The sequence below is a fragment of the Myxine glutinosa genome, chromosome 10 (genome assembly GCF_964187855.1).
Source record: "Myxine glutinosa chromosome 10, kmMyxGlut1.1, whole genome shotgun sequence".
NCBI lineage: Eukaryota > Metazoa > Chordata > Myxini > Myxiniformes > Myxinidae > Myxine > Myxine glutinosa.
In genome coordinates, this window is record NC_136270.1 from 124640631 (window position 1) to 124661563 (window position 20933).

At 45.6% G+C, this 20933-nt stretch overlaps 1 long non-coding RNA gene across 1 annotated transcript; it reads right to left on the reverse strand.

The window, feature by feature from the left end:
* Window positions 1-221: 221 nt before the first annotated feature.
* LOC144894091 (uncharacterized) lies at window positions 222-7278 on the reverse strand. The gene is made up of 2 exons (XR_013624810.1): window positions 7016-7278; window positions 222-1764 (listed from the first exon to the last, which is right to left on the reverse strand). It is a non-coding gene; the product is annotated as an uncharacterized LOC144894091 (long non-coding RNA).
* Window positions 7279-20933: the final 13655 nt, after the last annotated feature.

Here is a 20933-nt window from a genome sequence, read left to right on the forward strand (position 1 = left end):
ACTCTCTTTTACCTTAAATGCATTCCCCTTTTCCTCTCATTTTTACTCCTCAAAATCCCTTTCTTCCTATTTCCTTACTCTCTTCTGTCTTTAATACACTTCTCCCTTCCCTATCTCGGCACCTTTCCTCCTCCACTGCCTCCCTTCCCCTCTCTCACAATTTCATATTCACTCTTTCTCACTCTCTTGCCTCTCCTCTTCCATCTTCGAAGTCATACTGATTATTGATTGTGCTACAAGGAAGCTTACAAATTTATGTTCAGATTAACTTGACACTTTAGTTGCACAATGTTGGTGAGATGATCTACAAAAGAAAGAATGTATGGTACATCCGATTGCACACAGTTAGTTGAACTGCGAAAGTATCTTTACTGCTTCATGAATGTACACACAAAGCAAGTACATGTACCGTAAATTTCGGACCATTGAGCGCATCGTTATATAAGCCGCATCCCCTAATTTTTTTTTTAAACTGGAATTTAAACACACACAAGCCGCACTGGTTTATAAGCCGCAACCATTTATTAACCACAAAAAGTGAGAAACTCGACAGCCACAGAAACTTGTCAGACGCGCGCAAAGCACAAATTCAATCACGGTTGCCTTTTTTGTTTACAGTCCGATTGAGAGGTAGGTCAAAGGTCAGAGGGACCTCATCCATATTAATTATGTCCTGCGGAGCAATGACGTTCTCTGCTATTTTCTCCTGCGTGTAGTTCCGAAAGTTTGCGATTTTTTCTTCGAAGTCAGGAGGGAGTTGTTGACAGAGAGTCGTTCGTGCTCTGACAGAAAGACCTTTGCGTTTCATAAATCTGAAACACCATGACTGCCCGCCCTGAAATTCTTCTATTTTCTTTTCTGCAGCGATCGATCTTGCTTTGAGTCTAATCTGAACAGTAGAAACACCCCGACCATCCACTCTCTGTGTGCTAACCCAGTCTTCAAGTTCGTCTTCCAGTTCGGGCCATCGGCATTTCCTACCTCTGAAAGCCTTTGTTGACTTTTTGCAGCGAGAAAGTTCGCCCCTCTGCTTTCTCCAACGTCTGATCATGGATTCATTCACTCCAAGTTTATGAAAATTCCATAAACAAGCCGCATCGTTATTTTAGCCGCAGAGGTCAAAGTTGAGGGAAAAAGTTGCGGCTAATAGTCCGAATTTTACGGTACACACATTTGAACATATACATGTATTTGAATTCCATGTGTTAACATGTTATGTCCACTTGCTGAGGGCTCCTTGTAGTTTATATGTTATATGCCCTTAAATTATTGCAATTTTTTTAACAACTTCTCCCATTGCCATACTCTTGCTTCCTGGTGCTCCACTTGACTTCGATTTAGTTAGTTTATCTTTACGCATCTTCCCCTGTTTCCTCGCATAAAAGTGTAACCTCGTCGTGAAGAATTCCATGCAAACTTTAATTGAAGACCTTTTTTGACAGTGTCAGCTGACCATTTATTCCCCGTGTACTTGCATGATTGAGTTTGGCAAGCTGATCTTTGTTGAAGACACTTGAAACTGTCGCCTCCAGCAGTTTATGCTGTTTAAGAACCTTCTTCTTCTCCTCTCTCCTCTCTCCTTTCCTTGGCCAGAGTCTGTTTTAGTCTTGATATCTTGTTTGTCAAAGCTTTCAGTTTCTCTTCGCAGCTCACAGTCTCACCAGAACATGATGCATTCTGCAGGGTGTTGCTTGTCAGATCCAAGTCTGCATGGTTAGGTTGGTAATCTGGAATATCCTGTTCGCTGCCATCTGTTCAAAAAAGCTAAAGAAAAGTGGAGAGAAAACTGATTAGAAACATCTGTTGCATACCCGACACACACATGCGTACAAACTAGAAAATCAAGATAGAATTACACACGTAAAGTAATATAAGAAAATGAATTTCTTAATACAGAAACTAAACATTAATGCCTAAGTCACACATAGGCGGATATTTTGGCGACTACTGGCGACTGCCGGCGATCAAGATTTTTCGGCGACCACTGGCGATTTCGGGCGGTCAAATATGGTCAGGCGGCAGTATGGCGACTGCAGGCGGCCACATTGCGACTGCATTGCGACGACGCCCCGAGTGGGATGGCGACTGTTGAAGATCGACGACGACTGCATTGCGGATGCAAGGCGGCAGCGTGGCGACAGTCTGGCGGATCGCGGCGACTGCATTGGGGCCGGGTGGCGGTTTACTCCGACATCCGCAAGACTGCAATAAGACCGCCGGCGATTGGAGACGATTCACACAACTTTTTAAATATTTATTTCTCTATTTTACATTTCACTTTATTCATTTCAGTGATGTATGACATGAAGCATAAAGATGTTTGATGTACAACAAGAAAGTTAATAAAGATGTATCATTGTAATGTAATAATCAAACTTTTCTGCAGGGAGAGAGAATGGAAATAAAGTCCAACAAATTATTTCCACTGGTCCCAAGTCCCATAAATAAAGTTTCCAAAGGACCAAAGTCCCAAAAATAAAGTTCCCAAAAGTCCCAAGTCCAAACAATAAAGCCATATCCTTGTCGGCACCACAGGACCTCACTCCACGGAGACCCTCACACCATCCTGTCTTGCCATGGAATCGTGGTATGTCGTAATGCAGTCGCCAGGCAGTCGTATCTCTGTCGCCAATGGCCGTAACTCGGCCGCCACTAGTCCTACTGCTGTCGTCGTCAGTCTCCCATAGCCGCAGGGGAGACGTGGCTGTTCTTCTGTAGTCGATATGCAGCCGCAACAGTGTCGGCCCGTAGTCAGGAAGATGCCGCAGGAAGGCCGTATGGCATTCGCATCTCTGCCGTGCTAGCTGGTGGGGCGATTGCGGAAGACTATGAGCGACTGGGTTGCGGCCGCTTTACGCTCTTATTACGGATACCGACGACAGCATGGCGGTTCCATCACGACAGCATGGCGGATTTTTTTCGATTGCGACTGAGCGCGCCGTTTTTAAACATTTAAAAAACTTTTTGGCCCCTTTGCGGCTCTTGCCGACTGCAGCCGACCTGGAGAGAATAACCACGACTACAGGCGACCGTCCATTACGGTTTCATTACGATTGTCGGCGGGTGGTGGCGATTTTTTCAGTCGCCAGTAGTCGCCGACAAATCCGCCTATGTGTGACCTAGGCATAACAAAAAGAAATGAATGGAAGTATCTTGTAAGTGTAACACGATACAGTAAACTCCTGTCCACTTTTTCTTCTCTGTCAAACTTTAAAAACTTATTTGTTAATTGTATTTTAAAAAATTAATATGCGTGGCTGTACTTTGTCGAATTGTTCACATTGCACACTGTTTATACATCGATTTTATCTTGAAGTTAATTAACAAGTCTTTGCAAGCAAATATGTTGTCATAAAGCTAAATATTTTTTAGAAATATATTTTACTGAAATTAATAGTCATATTGATGTTCTTAATGAAACTCTCCATACAGGTTGCTTCTGACAAACCAGACTTGATCTGCTTAACAGAAACTTTCCTCCTTCATGATGTCTCTGATTCCTTAATATCTCTCCCGGGTTACTCCCTCCTCCGATATGACAGACCTGAGCCTCGTCCTGGAGGCGGGGTTGCTATCTTTATCAAAAACTCTCTTCCTCACTCGTCCTGCACTGCCCTCTCTGCACCTCACCCCCAGGAGTACCTCTGGCTACGGCTTCCCCTACACTCCCACCTTTTGTTCATATGTGTGTTGTACCGTCCACCAAACAGTGATGACTCCATCTACATCTCGCTGTCTGATAATATGGACCAACTTCTATCTACTCATCCCAACTCTCTCTTCCTCATATGTGGTGATTTCAATTGTCACCATGCCAGTTCGCTGGGTGTGGGTACCTCTCTCACCAGCCATGACTCCTCAGCAAAGGACTTCTGCGACTCTCTGGGACTGACACAATCTGTCAATTTCCCGACCCTGATCTCAGGCAATGGAGCATCTTCTCTTCTGGACCTGGTTATGACTAACTTCCCTGCAAATGTCTGCTGCTCTTCTTCTGCTCCAATCGGCTCATACGATCATGTGCTTGTTAAAGTGGACATCTCTCTGACCATTCTCAGAGAGCCTCCTCAGCGTCGACGAGTCTGGCATTTCAATCAGGCCAACTGGCACGGTCTTCAAGTAGCCATCATTCATCTGGACTGGACTCCCATCTCGACCGCCTCTGACATCAACTCATCCTGGGAATTCTTCCAAAGTAAATTGCTCTCTCTCATGCACAGATTTATCCCATATCGTCTTCAGTTGTCATACCCTTCCTCCCATCGATGGTACACGGAATCTTGTGGTGAGGCAGTTGCCCAGAAACAACTTGCCTTTGCCTCCTGGAAAGCAAATCCAACGGAAGGAAATCTCATTTCCTTTCACAAAGCCCGAAACAAGTGTGTGTCCACCCTCAGGAGAGCCAGGAAACAATATCTCTCCACTCTCAAGACAGAACTCTCAAACCTGTCTCCCTCTTCCAAATCTTGGTGGCGTCTGGTCAAATCCGTTTCTGGTGTTTGTTCCCCCTCCATCCACCCCGCTTACCTCAATCGGCTACACAGCTGACTCCGCACGTGAAAAAGCTGAATGCCTCAACTCTGTGTTTGCCTCTAAATCTTGTGTCCCAAACCCATCTCTCTCTGTACCCACCGTACCCAGTCGTACCCAGCTGTTCCTGGACTCTGTGTCCTTTCCTCCTGACGAGGTGGAAAAGTTTCTGTCAACCCTCGACTCTGATTCTGCAACTGGACCTGACGGCATCAGCCCACAGGTCCTAAAATCCTGCTCCGCCGCTCTTTCACTCACTCTCTCTGTTCTCTTCACCCTCTCTTTTGCTCAAGGTCATCTGCTATCACCTTGGAAATCAGCCAAGATCACTGCTTTACACAAAAAAGGTGCAAAAACAGATCCTTGCAACTACAGACCAATCAGCCTTCTCCCAATTATCAGCAAAGTCATGGAATTCATCATTGCTTTGGATATCAAATCTTTCCTTTTCTCAAATGGCTTGATCTCTGATCATCAATTTGGTTTCAGACCAGGTCACCCCACTCTGGACATGCTGCTTCTGCCGTCTCAACAATGGATGGAGGTCCTCAATGCCAAACAGGAAATTAGAGCTGTCTCCCTCGACATATCACGTGCCTTCGATACGGTCTGGCACCCCGCTCTGCTCACCAAACTCTCCTCCTATGGTATCCATGGAAATCTCCATGCTTGGCTTGCGGACTTCCTCTCTAGTCGTAATCAACGTGTGGCCCTGAATGGGTTTCTCTCATCTCCCCTTACTGTTCAGGCTGGAGTTCCCCAAGGTAGTGTTCTAGGCCCTGTGCTTTTTCTGGTCTTCATCAATGATCTCTCTGACTCTCTTGAAAATCCTCTCTCTCTCTTTCTTTGCTGATGACTCCACTCTCTGCCGCTCCATTCCTCATCCCTCAGATCGGCAGTCTGCAGCCTCCTCACTCTCTGCAGACCTGGACAAAATCACAGACTGGTCAAGCAAGTGGAACATGTCTTTCAATCCTGCCAAATCTCACTCTTACTATGTCTCTCTGAAAAGACCGACTGGACAACCCTCCCATCCACTTTCTGAATAATCTTCTCGAAGAAGTTCTGTCACTCAAGCTTTTGGGTCTCACTATCTGCCATGATCTTTCCTGGGAAAACCATATTTCAAATCTGGCCTCCAAAGCCAGTCGCCGAGAGGGCATCCTCCGTCGTGCGAAGTCCTTCCTTGGCACACCTGAGCTCCTCACCACATACAAGGCTTTCATCCGCAGCTCAATGGAATACTGTTCTCCCCTCTGGGCTGGTGCTCCTGCCTCACACCTAGCTCGTCTTCACGCTGTTGAAACCAAAGCTTTCAGAATCATTGGAATCTCCCGTGACGAAGCTAACTCCGAGGGCCTTTCACTTACTCACCACAGGCAGGTTGGTGGGCTTTCTGTCTTCTACCGACTCCTCTCCGGCCTTGCTCCCCCAGCTCTCTCTGGGCTCTGTCTCACAAATATTCCTGCAGGTCGCACAAGATCTGTTTACAACCCTCTTATGGTTAAACTGCCAAAATCAAGACTCTCTGCTCACCTTCACTCCTTCATTCCTCTTTTCTCCCACCTCTGGAACAAACTCCCTCACTCTCTTCAATCCCACTCCTCCCTCCAGGTCTTGAAAACAGCTGTTCACCACCATCTCTTATCTTCCCCCATCCAAAACCTTGATCTTTTCTACCCCCACTAATTTCACCCCAGATTCACTTTTTTGAAATACCAACTTCCTTCCTGGAAGTCCTTGCAGTGTCCTTGTGTTTTATACTTCTCCCACCCCTCCCCCCCCCCTCCCCCTTCCCATGCCTCCTCCCCCCCAAGCCCTCCCACAGATCTACCGATGTCCCTGCTCTCAAATGTTGTTTGTGTGTTTCCCCTTCTCTCCCCATCGTGTCTACCTCTACCCTTATTATATGTTTTGTGTGTCTGTTTGATTTTAGGTTTTTTGTGTGATAAATGTTAGCTCTTTCACGAGCCTCGATCTTGTATACAAAAAAAAACAAAAAAAATACTTTGAGTTCACATACTGAAATATGCTCCACCTTCAGTTGTTGCCTCTTTTTCTGTGTGTGTGTGTGTGTGTCATGTGCTGGAATGTATGATTCTCTTTTAAATGTCGACACATTCAAGAATCAAATTATTTATTAAAGACCGACTCTGATGGCCTTTAATCTAGTAAATTTAAAATTTGAATAAATTTACAAATTCGAGAAGAAAGTATGGTAGACATGTGGTATTCTTTTATTTTTTTAAACAACATAATTTACCATAGGCACTGGACTCGCTTCGCTGTATCTGGGACTGAACAGCATCAAGGGATGAAGTACAATCCGAGTGCTCCAGTCGTGTTTTTTTTGTTGCATTGTTGGACGGTTCGTGTACGTAGGCCAGAGCATATCCAGGTGTATTGACCTGAGCATGTGTCTTGCAATTTACTTTGTTAGTTAGTGTTACGCAAGACTGAGACTGTGAGAGGCATGGACACTTACTTCGCACAAGAAAGAGTTGTCGTTTGGTTTCCGGCCTTCTCGTCGAACCTTCATCTCCCAAATTTCCCTTCGTTCTGGGTTCCGGGGATAACGGTGCATTCATTTCCCGCTGTCTGAACGATTCGAACAACCGTACGCCGAACAGCACGGGTTTTTGTTTTTTTTGACTGATGAAAAACGAAGCTAATGCATGCAATGCGATGCGCGTTCTGCGAGTTACGGAGGTCGGGTAAGAACATGGCGCCTGTGAATCACATGACAGCGCTGACGCTGAACCAATCATAGGGCAGACCAGTTGAACCCGGGTTCACCGAACTCCCTGTCGACACGGAGGTATATAATAAACTGGAGAGCCAATGACGGCTGTCGGCTGAAGCTAGCGGAAGTTGCTTGGCGGCCATATTGGGAAGCCGATTGTGACATTCGTCCACATCCATCAGGGCAAGTAATACAATACACCGGACTCGAACATGCAACTAAATTGGAAGTTTATTGTTCAATATTTGTTATTTTTCCTTAGCTATCTGATGCCAATAACTGCAAATGAGGGTTGTATAAATTACAGCACTAGGTGGTTTGCCATTGCCTTCCCACTTCGCAGTAGCAGTAGGTAGGGCAGGAAGTTGTTCAGGGTCCTGGTACGAATCCCGATCCTGGTATTTCACGGGCAGGGCGACTGATCATCCTGGCGAACGTTAAGCCGGCTGTCTTGTCTGCTAGTGAAGGAGCTGGGGCTCCCACGTCGATCGGGGAATCGGAATCGGGGAATGGAAGCTGAATGACAGTTGGAAAGTGCCTGTAGCATACTTTATGATAAATGGATTGTCGGGGAAGGAACAGGCGAATTTGGTGACACAATGTCTACTAAAATTGCATGATATCGGTGCAGAGGTGGTTTCCTTAACTTGCGATGGACCGTCCGCTCATTTGACAATGTTACGTGAGCTAGGTGCCGACATCACGCCGCAGAATGTGAAACCAACATTTCCCCACCCAGCAAATCCCGAAAAGAAAATTTGTGTTGTACTCGATGCATGTCACATGCTTAAACTTGCAAGAAACTGTCTTGGATCCATGAAAATGATGGAGGATGGCAACAAAAAAGTCATCGCGTGGAAATACATCCAGGCACTCTTTGATCTGCAGAAGAGGGAAGGCTTGCGTCTGGGAAATAAGCTCTCCCGGAAACACATCGAGTGGAAGAGCAATGTCATGAAGGTGGACACAGCTGCTCAGACATTGAGCACTAGTGTGGCAGATGCAATTCGGTTTTGCAGGGACACTTTGCAACTATCAGAATTTCAGGGCAGTGAGGCTACCTGCCATAACATTGAAACATTGGACAAACTGTTTGACATTCTAAATTCTCGCAATCCATTGGCACGAAACTACAAGGCACCACTCATGACATCACGAGAAGGACTTTTCCTGCCATTCCTGGATACTGCCTACAGTTACTTGTCCAACATCAAAAACATGAATGGTCAAGTTATGACCAATACGCGTTTGAAAACCCCCTTCATTGGTTTCATGATCTGCATAGAGAGTGTCAAAATTTTGTATTTCACATATGTCAAACCTGCCTCATCTCCCCTGCGATACCTGCTCACGTACAAAATGAGCCAAGACCACATTGAACTTTTCTTTGGAGCGGTCCGCATTGCATGTGGAAGTGGGAATAACCCAACGGCCCGGCAGTTTGTTGCCGCATATAAGCGCCTCTTGATGCGACATGACATCAAGTCTGCAAGTGGGAACTGTTCTGCACAGGACTCAACCAGAATCCTGAATGCGGCTTCCTTCAAGTGCGTTGCAAAGCAGGCTGTGCCTGACGAGAGTCACGACATGTTGGTGGCCAGACGATACGACCTGGAGTTGAGATCGCCGGCAAAAGAGGACCACGACTATGCGGATATTCCAAATTTTGAGCAACTTTCCATCTTTACAGAGTCATGTGTTGGCTATATTGCCGGCTATGTGGTGAGGATGGTGAGGAAGACTCTGAAGTGTAGCCAATGTCTTTCTGCATTGACCAGTAACAACGAAGAATGGCAAACCACACCAATGTACAGCCTGATTGTTACCAAGAACAGGGGTGGCCTCATAGTTCCCTCGCACAGTGTTGTTCGTGTCTGTGAGGCGACTGAACGCTGTGTCAAGAGGCTCCTGGCTGTAAGCAATGGCAAAATGCCTCGTGAAAGTGGGATAAGAGTGGCAATTTCCACTTCTGTCCTTTCTGAGGTCGGTCGGTCTACATTTGCTTCCTTGGATCGGCACATGTTTGACTGTGAGGCAGACAGCAACCATGTGTTTGCTTTAATACATTCTGTATCACAATCATACAGCAAGATACGTTTCCATCATGTTGTGATAACACTCGATGATGACATGAAGGAAGAGCGCATCAGGAAAAAATATTGCAAACTGGTCCTGTTTGCTCACCAGTGAGGCAACACCAGAGCAAGCTGAAATATAAGAGCGACCTCATCTCTACATGGTGTGGGTGTGTTTTGTGGGTTAACTGTGAATTGTGTGGGTTAACTACATGACAGCGTTTCATGTCATTTATGTGACTGACTCACTGTTGATGTGTTGCTGACCCATGTCAGTGTAGAATAAACTCTGGTTATCATTATATCTGCGTGGTTTCTAACATCTCGGTAATAGAAACATACACATCTTAGTTACAATATAATGACTGAATTAACTAACATCATATAACATGACAACAAATCAGATCTTTATATTGAGGAATATTATAGAACAAGCCAAAGAATGGCAAACGACGATGTACCTCAATTTTATAGATTTCTAGAAAGCTTTCGACTCCTTGCCCAGAGAAAGTCTGGGTCATAATGAAGAAATACAGCATACCTGGAAAATTAGTGAACCTTGTAAAAGCCCTTTACCAAGACTTTCAATGTGCGGTCGTCGACCAAGGTGAAACAACAGAATGGTTCAAGGTGAAGACAGGAGTTAAACAGGGGTGTAACATGTCAGGATTCTTATTCCTACTAGTGGGTGATTGGGTCATGAGAAGAACGATAAAGAACACCGAGCGGTAATTTTGGGCACTTTTTTTTCAAACAAGCTCTAAACCATTGGATTCCCCAGGAAAAATGCGTCTAGAACCAACTTCAAACTTAATGAACACCATTTCCTTAAAGAACGGGATTCTGAGCCCGAATATCAGTTCAAATATTAGTATTCTATATTAATTAAATAGTCGGCGGTCCTAAAATTCGCTCCAGCTGCATCATCAGTGCGCCACGCCTTTGCTTTGACAGGCTTACGATCGGCTTCCCAATATGGCCGCTAGACTATTTCCGGTGGCTTCACGGCGGCTAATGCTGCGAGGTGGCCAATTGGCTCTCCATATTATATACCTCCGTGCCTGTCGAAGGCTCTGGACGTCACGTGCTGATTATCGGGGGAGGGGTGGTCGTACGCGGAGGTCAAATGGAAATAACATCGATTAACACAATTACAATGTATTAATTCAAGAAAGGATTTTAAAATCGACATTACTATTATTATGATTAAAATAGAATCAGAAAATCAACTTCCGGTGTCGCAAACCACCCCGAAAGCAACTTCCCGAAAATACATATAGTATAACGATTGCTTTATTTTACAAATTAATAAATATCGATGATGAAGACTTAAAATCTACAAATTAAACTTAACTCCTCATTATTTGAGGACGAGGATGGCTGACGTCACAAAGCTATCACGTGGTGACGGCGCACGACGACGACGACGACGACGACGACGACGACGACAACAACAACAACAACAACAACAACAACAACAACAACAACAATAATAGCAGCGATTCACATTGTCGTTGAGCTGGACGTGTTCTCGTGAGATCGCGAATTGTTCGTTGACATTTTCTCGACACACTCCTCCTCCTCCTCCTCCTCCTCCTCCTCCTCCACCTCGAACGATCTTTGTTTCCCAAGATGCGTCGTCGTAAGAAGACATCGCAACGGAGGTACGTACGGCATCACCTCCTCAAGAAAACGACGTAGTGGAGTTTATTATTTATTAATGACGAGTATAAAATCCGTCAAAAATGACGGGTTGGAACAGTGTTTGCCGGTACAGCGGCGTGAGCATGCGGACGCCTAGGCCTAGTGGCAGCCTCAGGGGCGCTCATATCATCTTTATTTATTAGACATCCTGCAGACGTAAATGGACTCGTTTTACTCTGCGCACTTTGCACGTCACGGTCAGCGAATGTCACCTCCCTCCGCCTTTTATTTATTGTGATTTTAAAAAACGCTTCCGTACACCGACCTTGAGGCTCGGTTTGCAAGCCACCGTCTACAATTCCAATGTAAGAGACATGATTACTCTTATTTTGAGTCTTAAGAGTCCTCTGGGTCTTTTGGGTAATTTGGGTCTTTGGGGTCCACTGCACCCTCAGGGTCTTTTGGGTAATTTGGGTCTTTGGGGTCCACTGCACCCTCAGGGTCTTTAAGTTTATTTTTGGTGTTTTAGATTGACATCCAACAGACGTAAATGAACACTCGGTTTACTCTGCGCACTTTGCACTTCACATTCAGCGAATTTCACCTCCCTACGCCGTGTATTTATTGTAATTTTAAAACTGCTTCCGTACACCGACCTTGAGGCTCGGTTTGCAAGCCACCATCTACAATTCCAATGTAAGAGACACGATTACTCTTCTTTTGGGTCTTCAGAGTCCAAAGGGTCTCTTGGGTTCTCTGGTTAATTTGGGTCCTTTGGGTGCTCAAGCTCTTTTACATCCTTGGGATCTTCAGGTTAATTTGGGTCTTCGGGGTATTTTTTTAGTTTTCATGGTCTTTTGGGTATTTATGGGTCGTTGGGGTCTTTGGATCTTCAGGGTGTTTGGATCTTCAGGGTATTTTGGGTCTTCTGGATATTTTAGGGTTTTTGGGGTCTTCAGGGTATTTTGGATGTTCATGGTCTTTTGGGTATTTAAGGGTCTTTGGGGGGTCTTTTGCGTCTTTGTAGTCTTTTGGGTCTTTAATGGTATTTGGTGTATTATGGGTCTTTGGGGTCATTTGGGTCTTTGAGGGTCTTGGGGTCTTCTCAGTCTTTTCAATCTTTTGGGTCTTTTGGTCTTTATCGGTCTTTGGGGAATTTGGGGTCTTCAGTGTCTTTTGGGTTTTTGTGGTCTTTTGGGTATTTAAGAGTCTTTGGGGTCTTTTGGGTGTTTGGGGTCAATTGGGTTTACAATGACTTTTCTGTCTTTTGGGCCTTTGGGGACTTCTGGTTCTTCATGGTCTTTTGTGTCTTTAACAGTCTACGGGGTATTTGGGGTGTTTAGGGTCTATTTGGTCTTCGGGGTCTTCTGGGTCCTTGAGGTCTTAGGGTCTTTTGGGTCTTTCCAAAATGTTGGGTATTTGGGGTCCATTTGGGTCTTTAGGGTTTTTTCGGGTCTTTTGGGGCTTCAGCGTATTTTGGGTCTTTGGGATATTTTAGGTCTCTGGAGTCTTTTGGGTATTTTTGGTCTTCTGGGTCTTTAAGGGTCTTTGAGATATTTTGGGTCCTTGAGGTATTTAAGGGTCTTCTGGGTCTTTTGGATCTTTGGGGTATTTTTTTAGTTTTCATGGTCTTTTGGGTCTTCTGGGTATTTAAGGGTCATTGGGGTCTTTGGATCTTCAGGCTCTTTGGATCTTCAGGGTCTTTGGGTATTTTGGGTGTTAGTGGTCTTTTGGGTCTTTAAGGGTCTTGTGGTATTTTGGGTCTTCTGGATATTTAAGTCTTTGGGTTTTTTTGGGTCTTCAGGGTATTTTGGGTGTTCATGGTCTTTTGGGTATTTAAGGTTTTTTGGGGGTCTTTTGCATCTTTGTAGTCTTTGTAGTCTTTTGGGTCTTTAATGGTATTTGGTGTATTTTGGGTCTTTGGGGTCATTTGGGTATTTAAGGGTCTTGGAGTCATTTGGGTCTTTAAGGGTCTTGGGGTCTTTTCAGTCTTTTGGGTCTTTGGGTCTTTTTCGGTCTTTGGGGAATTTGGGGTCTTCAGTGTCTTTTGGGTTTTTGTGGTCTTTTGGGTATTTAAGAGTCTTCGGGGTCTTTTGGTTGTTTGGGGCCAATTGGGTTTTCAATGACTTTTCTGTCTTTTGGGCCTTTGGGGACTTCTGGGTCTTCATGGTCTTTTGTGTCTTTGACAGTATATGGGGTATTTTGGGTGTTTAGGGTCTATTTTGTCTTTGGGGTCTTCTGGGTCCTTGAGGTCTCAGGGTCTTTTGGGTCTTTCAAAAATTTTGGGTATTTGGGGTCCATTGGGTCTTTTCAGTCTTTTGGATCTTTTGGGTCTTCAGCGTTTTTGGGTGTTTGGGGCCCATTGGGTTTTTGGGGTATTTTGGATTTTCAGAGTCCTTGCATGGTCTTCTGAGTCATTGGGGCTTTTGGGTCCTTTTTGTCATTTGGGTCCTCGGGGTTGTTTGGGTCTTTTGGATCCTCATGGTCTTTTGGATCCTCTTGGGTCTTTGGGGTCCTTTGGGGTATTCGGGGTATTTTGGGTCTTCAGAGTCCTTGGGGTCTTTGAGGTCTTAATTAGCTTTTGTGCCTGTTACAGTCTTCAGGATATTTGGGATTTTTGGGGTCTTCTGGGTCCCTGGTGGTATTTTGGGTCCTCAGAGTGTTTTAGGTCTTTTTGCCGGTGGACACACAGTCATGTTCAAAGATTGCCCCTTAAACCCCCCTCCCGCCCCCCACTCATATCCCTCCTAAAGCACTACTCAAAGCCTTTAAAACCTAGCTTTATGAAGGGGGACAGACACACAAACACACACACATTGTGTTTTATATGGTAGATCTCTGTGAGGTGGTTTAGGATGAGACACCCTAATTGCGTATGTACTAAATATGTAGATACTTTCCAAACCCTGCAATCCATCGAATAATCCAATTTTTCAATCCCTCATCAGAACTCTCGTAATTCCAATCGGGGAAAGCGAACTCGGTGGTTTAATGATGAGAGTGTCCGCTACATATGGGGGGGGATGTCGGTGGATCCAAGCCTGGCCGAGTCATGCCATAGACTTCAAAAATGGTTTGTGCTGCTTCCTCTGTTGTCGTTCAGCATTTAAAAGGATGAGAAATACGGGGTCCTTCAGGGGCATTGACAATTGTCGTCCGCCCACAACCCCCTCCCCCTTCGCACGTTTCCGCCCCTCCCCGACCTCTCCTCCCCCCGACTCCCCATCCCCCTCATACTCCTTCTCCCCACCCCCTCACCTGTACACCTCCTCTCCCCTCCCTCCTCCCCCGTACACCCCCTCTCGCACATTCCCACACCCCACATCACACATTCCCACACCCCCGCTCGCATATTCCCACACCCCCGCTCGCATATTCCCACACCCCCGCTCGCATATTCCCACACCCCCGCTCGCACATTCCCATCCCCCACCCACCCCATCAACAACAACAACAACAACAACAACATGCATTTTAAGGCCATTTTCCCTACTAGAGCGGGGCTTAGCCTTGCGGTCCCCATGACAATCTTCTCCATCTTGCCCCTATTTTCTGCATCTCTCCTTGTTAACCCCCTTGCCCGCATTTCTTCTTCCACCATCTTTGGCCAAGTCTTTCTCGGTCTTCCCCGTCCTCTACTTCCTTCTACATTCATTTCCATCACTCTTCTCAACCAGTCACTTTCATCCTTCCTCAACACATGACCAAACCATCTCAACCTGTTCCTCTTCACAACATCAATCACAGGCTCTATTCCCATCATTTTTCGCAATTCATCATTTGTCTTCCTCTCTCTCAACGATACTCCGCACATCCATCGAAACATTCGCATTTCCACCCTTTCCAGCCTTCGTTGCTGCTCTACGTTCATTACCCATGTCTCACTCCCATAAATCATAACACTTCTCACACATGCAGCATACACCTTTCCCTTCAGTTTCAACGACACTCCCCTCCTCATCAGCACGCCACCCAGTTCCCGAAACTTCTTCCATGCACATCTCACTCGAGCAACCGTTGCCGAGTCTGATTCACCTTCTCCATTCAGCATGTCTCCGAGGTAGCAAAATGTTTTCACACCTTCCAGCTTCACGCCATCTCCAAGATCCAACTCAACATTTCCTCCATCTGCAGCTCCCTCTGTGCACACCTTACATTTGAATGTAGCTGCCACACTGGTTAATGACCCTCTCAGACCACTACATTTTTGATGAACCCACTCAGCGCACATTGTACATCGAATGGAGTTCACTCCGACACCCTTCCTGCACACAGCACAGGGCCACTTCCCAGTTCTTTCCACCTCACCACATGCTTTACCACTTGCCATCACCTTCGTCTTTCCGATATTCACCTTCAGACCTTTTGTCTCCATACATTCCTTCCACTTGTTCATCTTTTCCTTCAGTCCATCCATACTTTCCGCAATCAATACCAGATCATCTGCATACAACAACTCCCACGGTAAACCCTCCTTTACGTTCTGAGCCAGCACCACCATCACAGCTACAAATAGTAGTGGACTTAGTACCGACCCCTGATGCACTCCCACCTTCACCTCAAACTCACCAATGTTCCCGTCCTTCGTCCTTACAGCTGTGCGCGCTCTTTTGTACATTGCCATCACTACTCTGATCAACCATTCCTCCACTCCTAACTTCCTCATTGCCCATGTCAATACTTTGCGTGGAACCCTTTCGAATGCTTTCTCCAGATCAAAAAACCCAAGAAACAACTTCTTCCTCTTCTCCATGTACTTCTCCTACAACTGCCTCACAATAAAAAGCGCGTCTGTCGTTCCTCTTCCTGGCATAAATCCAAACTGCATTTCGTCGATCTTCACTTTCTTCCTTATCCTCCTCTCCAACACGCTTTCTAATACCTTCATTCCATGCTCCAATAACGTTATCGCTCGGTACGAGCCACACTCCAGAGGGTCATCTTTCCCCTTGTATAGAGGGACGAGGGACGAGGGTACTCGGTTCCCAATCCACTGGAATGCAGCCTTCTTTCACCACCAGATTACAGATCTCTGTCATTCTCTTCACACCCCAACTTCCTGCTGCCTTCAACATATCTCCCACAGCTCCCGTCGGCCCTCCCGCTTTTCTACTCTTCATTGCTTTTCCAATTCCAATTCCAATTCCAATTGCAAAAGCCCTGGTGTTGGGCTAGCGGCTAGGGTGCCGGCTTAGGATCCTAGGATCCTGGGTTCGAATCCCAGTCAATCGCTGAATTAACGCCAGGGGGGTTGACTCAGCCTGTCATCCTTCCGAGGTCGGCAAATTGAGTACCAGTTCACTGGTAATTCCCTGCTTGTCTTTAAAGGCGGCAAAAAGGGTTGGCGTCAGGAAGGGCATCCGGCCGTAAAACATTGCTTCAAAAAGGGGACCGAAAAACAACAACAACCACAGTTCCCGAAAAGGCCAACCCCCGCTTGCGGGGAAAAATGGCCTCTAAAGGTGGTTTATTGCTTTTATCGCTTCCTCAACTTCCTTCTCGGTTATCTTCTCTGCCGGTCCTAAAACTGGGTTACTCTCCATGTTGCCATCCCATTCATTCTCTGTATTCAACAGCATTTCCATATATCTTTTCCATCTTCCTTTAATTCCATCTGGGTCCACAACGATTTGTCCCACTTCATCCTTCAAGCAACTCACCCCCATCACATCACACCTCTCTTTCGCTATCTGCTTTGCAATCCTGAATACTGCTCTCTGACCCTCTTCCGAATCCAAGCGTTCTCCGAACATTTTCCCACATGCCTCCTGCGCCTTTGCTACCTCTTTCTTTGCAGCCTTCTTGGCTGCCTTATAACTTTCATGCTCTGCTGTTTCTGCTCCCGTACCCTTCGCCTTCTGCCACTCCTTGAACTTCTTCCTCTTCTCATCAATCCTCTTTCCAACTTCATCATCCCACCACCATGTTTCCGAGTGCCTCGGTGGTCCTTTTGTCCATCCACATACCTCACCAACGGCTCCCAACAGACTAGCTTTCATTGACATCCAACCACTTTCAAGCTCAACCACATCATCCTCTACCCTACACAGCCTCTCTTTTAATGCCTCCCTTACTGTCACCTCTTTCAACCTCCACACCTTCATTCTCGGTTGGTACTTCACCCGCTGAGCTCTCCTCGCACCTTTCACCCTTTATTTCGCAGACAACCAAGTGGTGCTGTGAAACAGCCTCCTCCCCCGGGATCACCTTTCTGTCCCGGAGGTGCCCCCTATCTCGCCTACGCACCATCAGGTAGTCAACGGTTGTCGTCGACCCACCTGACGTGTATGTAACAAGCTTATTATCCTCTTTCTGGAACTGAGTATTACAAATCAACAAATCAGCTCCAACAGCAAACTCCAAAATCCTTTCACCTTCTCCATTTCTCACACCATATCCATAACCCACCCCCATGAACTCCTTCAAAACCATCCATACTCCTTCCCACATGTCCATTTAGGTCTCCTCCGACCACAACAACTTCCTCATCTTTCACGTTTTCCATCAGCTTCTCTATTGCACACCAGAACTTGTCCTTCTCTTCATCGCTCCGACCAACCTGCGGAGCATATCCCGAGATGACGTTCACCAATAGCTTTCCAATCATCATTTTCACCATCATCAACCTATCACTCACTCTCGTCACACTCACCACACTGTCTACAAACTCCTCAGAAAACAGGACACCAACACCATTCATGCCCTCCAGGCACCCTTGCCACACAAACTTATATTTCTGTCCCTGCCTACCCTTCACCATTCTCACACCACTTCCCTTCCATCTCGTCTCTTGCACACAACATATGTCCACTCTTCTTCTGACCAATACTTGCACCACTTCTCCTGATCTCCCTGTCATTGTCCCTACATTCCATGTCCCAAACCTCAGAAACCGATCTCCATTTCGGGCTGTACCCTGCCCATATGTAGTTGTAATTGTCATGGTTCTCTTTTTGAGGCAATGCTTTCATGGCCGGATGCCCTTCCTGACGCCAACCCTCTTAGTCGTCTCTTACGACACGCAGGGATACGGTGTACCTATTCTAATCCAGGGTACACACTGGGAAATGTTTAAAACATGGAAATTTCTGGGGGGGGGGGGGGCATCACGGCTGCGGGGGCCCCGTCAGCACCACGCCACGTTTGCCCGGTCAGCACCACGGCGGCCCGGTCAGCACCACACCCTTGGAAAGGACTTCGATGCACGTCGGCCCAGGGCCTGGCCCGAAGTCCAAGTCCACCACCCCCATCATTTCAGTGAATTCATCAGTTTATTACCCCGTGAGCAAAGTGCAAGGTAAGGTTAAGCAGTTGGTTCACTCTGTGTGTCTATGATCGAGGAGCAAACTTGATTTCAATTTCATTTGAGATTTTGAACACTACAACACAAATCGGAACATGAAACGGCAGATTAGCAGTAGTTACCCTGCGCTCGCGAAGTTACGTACAGTGCATTCAGAAAGTATTCAGACCCCTTCACTTTTTCACATTTTGTTCGGTTGCAGCCTTATGCTAAAATCGTTTAAATTCATTTTTTCCTTCATCAATCTATACTCATTACCCCATAATGACAAAGAGAAAACAGGATTTCCGAAAGTTTTGCAAATTTATTAAAAAGAAAAAAACTATAAGAGCGCCTCCTCCTTTAGAATATTTTAATGATAATCATGACGTCATCGGTCATGTGTTACAGGCGCCATCTTTGAAAAACCGAAAAACGTTGCACCTCTGTATCTCCAAAACCGCTCCATGGAAAAAAATTGAAACGTAGCTCATTGTAAATAACTCCATATGGGGAATAGGTGTTAACGATGATGTCATTGGTGCCATAATTATGACGTCATAAATCGACAGGGACAACGCTTAGTCTGATCAGCTTGTAATTTATTGAGCATGATCTATGCAACAATTATTGAGAGAATATACATTTATGATGCCGTCGCTCATGTGGTCTGGCAGCCATATTGGATCAAAAAAAAAGAAACGTTCTAGAACAGAAGAGTTGGCTCACACCAAGTTGACTGCGCAGGGTAAGTATTCCATGAATACCATCTAGTTTGACTCTGAAATTGGTACGGAATCTTGTCCCGAGCGCACAGAGGAGTAAGATAATTGTTTTAGTCTGTCTGTCTGTCAGGAGGATGAAATTGAAAATCATTCCAAACATGAAACTTCTTGTTTTTGTGGCGTCATTAAAAAAAAACAAGCACCAGGCACAAATAACGAATTCAACATGTTAAATAAGGTGGTGTAAAAATATCAATGGCGGTAAACTTCTGAATATATTTTTTCTGGAGCCTTCAAAATTTTTATTTCAAATGAATTAAATACTTGAACACTGTAGAACACAAATCGCCTTTTTGACCGTTTTTTTGACCTTTTTGACCTCCAGTTTTGAAAAACCTCCAGTTCAGCAGTACTTGGACAAAATATTACCCCATCTCGACCAATCAAATTTAATGAGCTCATGCTCTCAGCTTTGGGTAAATCAAGATTTGGACAAAATCCCGGCTCGTAGGAAACATAGATCGTGCTAGGAAAGGCAAAGCAAGATTTGAAAAGACCTTTTTCTCAAGACTGCGGGGAGTAAGGTGTTCTATGAACTCTCTGGTTTACTTATTATCACTTGCCGGTGGGAGGAAGGAGTGTTGCGAGAGTGCAGAGGACGTACAGGAGCATCATCAGGGAATGAGGTGTGTCAGCTGATGGATGAACAAACATTGGGAGCACATTCATTTGTCGACCTCCCATCTCGACCAAAATCATGGAGTTTTTTTTGTTATTTTTTATGCACATTTTCCCGATATTGTTTAATTTTATGTGATGTTTAGTGTCGGGGAATTGTAGTGTCAGTTGTTGAAATGGAGAATGTATATACATCCGGTTTAGCACATTTGCACTCAGTTGTGGATTTAAGGGTTCTGTTCTTTTTCAGGGAACGAAGCATGAACAAGTCTACTTGTTCAGATGATGACGGTGTGAACCATTCTTTACCGTCAATTGCAGCGAAGAAACCTAATCTTTGGAAGCGTCTGAAGTAAATCATTTTATTTTCCTCCTCTTCACTTTTTTAACTTGTTTTTGGATATGAACTGAACATCAAAAGAAACTTATCACTTTCATTTTTTGAAATGTGCAGCTTTACAAACACGTTTCTTCAATTGTAATGGCTGATTATGTAACGGAAACTTCACTTCAATCACCTGGTTGATCAACAATGGCATGCTTGAGTGGTTCTATATAGGGATCTTTCCCTTTAATAATGACCCTCATAATGAAATACTTCAGTTCTCATGGTTAGACATTCATTTACTGCTGTCTATAGTCACTCTAGAGGCTTCTGACAGGGAAGACAACAAGAATATTCAGATGCCACGCCTGACATCTGAACAACGTTTCAGGGCAATTGGGATGCTTGAGGCTGGTGTAAGCCAGCGAACAATTGCCCAACGTCTTAGTTGCTCACAGCCTGCAATTTCCAACCTGGCCAGGTGTTACGGTGAAACTGGAACTGTGAATGATGGTCCACGAAGAGGAAGACCATGGGTAACCACCCCAAACCAAGACCGCTGGATTGTGCTACAGCATCTTCGTGATCGTTTCCGCCCTGCGACGCAAAAAGCTGCAGTGACAAAATGTTTCCACAACAACCGCATCAGTGTCTCTACTGTGCGGAGGTGCTTGAGAATTCGGGGACTGGTGGCAAGACATCCTTGCAGAGGTCCAGTGTTGAACGCCGTGCATCGGTTGAACAGACCAAGATGGTGTCTGCAACATTGCCGCTGGACACATCAACAGTGGAGTGCAGTCTTGTTCAGTGATGAGTCCAGATTTTGCCTCCATGCTACTGATGGGCGTCAACGGGTATGGCGCTAAGGTGGGGAAAGGTATGCCTCATGCTGTATTCGCCAGATCAATCGTTGGGGAGGACCCAGTGTGAT